Source organism: Rhopilema esculentum, unplaced genomic scaffold (assembly GCF_057945365.1).
Source record: "Rhopilema esculentum isolate cy_ngs unplaced genomic scaffold, ASM5794536v1 HiC_scaffold_36, whole genome shotgun sequence".
Lineage (NCBI taxonomy): Eukaryota > Metazoa > Cnidaria > Scyphozoa > Rhizostomeae > Rhizostomatidae > Rhopilema > Rhopilema esculentum.
This window is the reverse complement of record NW_028300847.1, coordinates 1,316,385-1,317,898: the sequence shown is the minus strand read 5'-3', so window position 1 is coordinate 1,317,898 and position 1,514 is coordinate 1,316,385.

The window sequence follows — 1,514 nt, the reverse complement described above, 5'->3', positions numbered from 1 at the left end:
TCTGCCCTCGTTTTGTGTCTCTTTGTTTTATCTGCAAGTTTCAGTTAATCAGACGACTTCTGTACGGAAAAATTTCAGTTTTGTTTTCACCTTGTGCTTTTCAAGCCAAATTTCTTAATGTATAACTTTGTTAAAGTTTATATAAAATATTTTAAGAAGCAAAGTATGAAGGATTAGGAAAATAAAAAAGAATACGTTTTGTGAAGAAACTCCGCTTCCCACATCAAAATATCAAGAAATTATTTTTTCAACAACCCTGTACAAAGTTACTAGAATATCTTCTCTACAAATCGCCGATGATATTTATTAAATAAAAGAGAAATTGAAATCCTAATGTATTGAGGTCATTATAAATTCATAATTCAACCTTTGCAATTGCTATTGCAATGTTATTTCATAACTATTGCTATGAAAGTCTTTCACACTTATTCGCTTTTTCTCATTTATGCGTAATTATCGTGATCATTCGGGGAAGAGCTGCTTTTAGTGATTCAGGGCCGTAAATCTGTCATGTGAAATGGGGGGGGTCAGCAGAGCAAATGAATATAAAGTATGCAGTGGGTCATGGCACCACAAGGGATTTATGGTATGTGTTATGGAAACAGTTGAGGGGCAAATTACTTTAAAAACAAAAGTCAATATTTTTGGATTTCTCAAGACCTTCTGCTCTATAGAAGGTATTTACAGATATTCCTTAGTACATTGACTTGTGTGTCTTATTGGATTGATAACATTTTTCAGAGACGGCCCCAAGAAATTGAGCCTTGGGAGCTAAGAATCAAGTTTACTCTCGTAGGAGGACCCACCATAGTTGGGTCCGACGCGGAAGAAAATTTTTGAAATTTTACTTTCTAGAAAGGCTAAAAAAGCATCCCCCAGACTAATTTTAATAAAATACTAGAATTGCTCAGGATAGAAAGTTTGGCGTTTCTCAGAAGAACACAGATTATTGTTTATTGGGTGAAATTTTGGAGAGGAAGAGTCATGCTTAAACCTTAGTGACAGACTTTGGGGAAATATGGGACACTGTTGTATTGATTGGTAGAAATTTACTTTCTGAACAGAAATGTGCGTCTTCCTTATTTTGACTGATTTCAGTAGGCCATGTTTACACATCAAAAATGAATACATTTTAATGATACAAAAAGTGATTTACTAAATAAAAGTAAATAATAGACAAATAATAGAAATGTTCATAAATAAGTTAGTAAATAGGTCAAATAAAATGACAGATTGCTCTCTTTTTATTTCATACTTTGTTTTCAAAAATAAAACGGTAGAAAACAGTAGAAAACGGTAAAAAACGGTAAGTTTTTATATTGTAAAAATTATAAAAACCACTCTGCTTACAAAAATAACCTTAGTGGCTGAGGTTTGTTGCAAAAACACAGAAAACGTAGTTTGGTTCTAACCCTGCTACCAGGGATTTCTTTCTTCCAAGAAAAATGTTGGTAATTTCTCCAAAAAAATCGTTTTGCTCCAGATTTTTGGGGGGTCCAGTTCTCCCCGTCCCA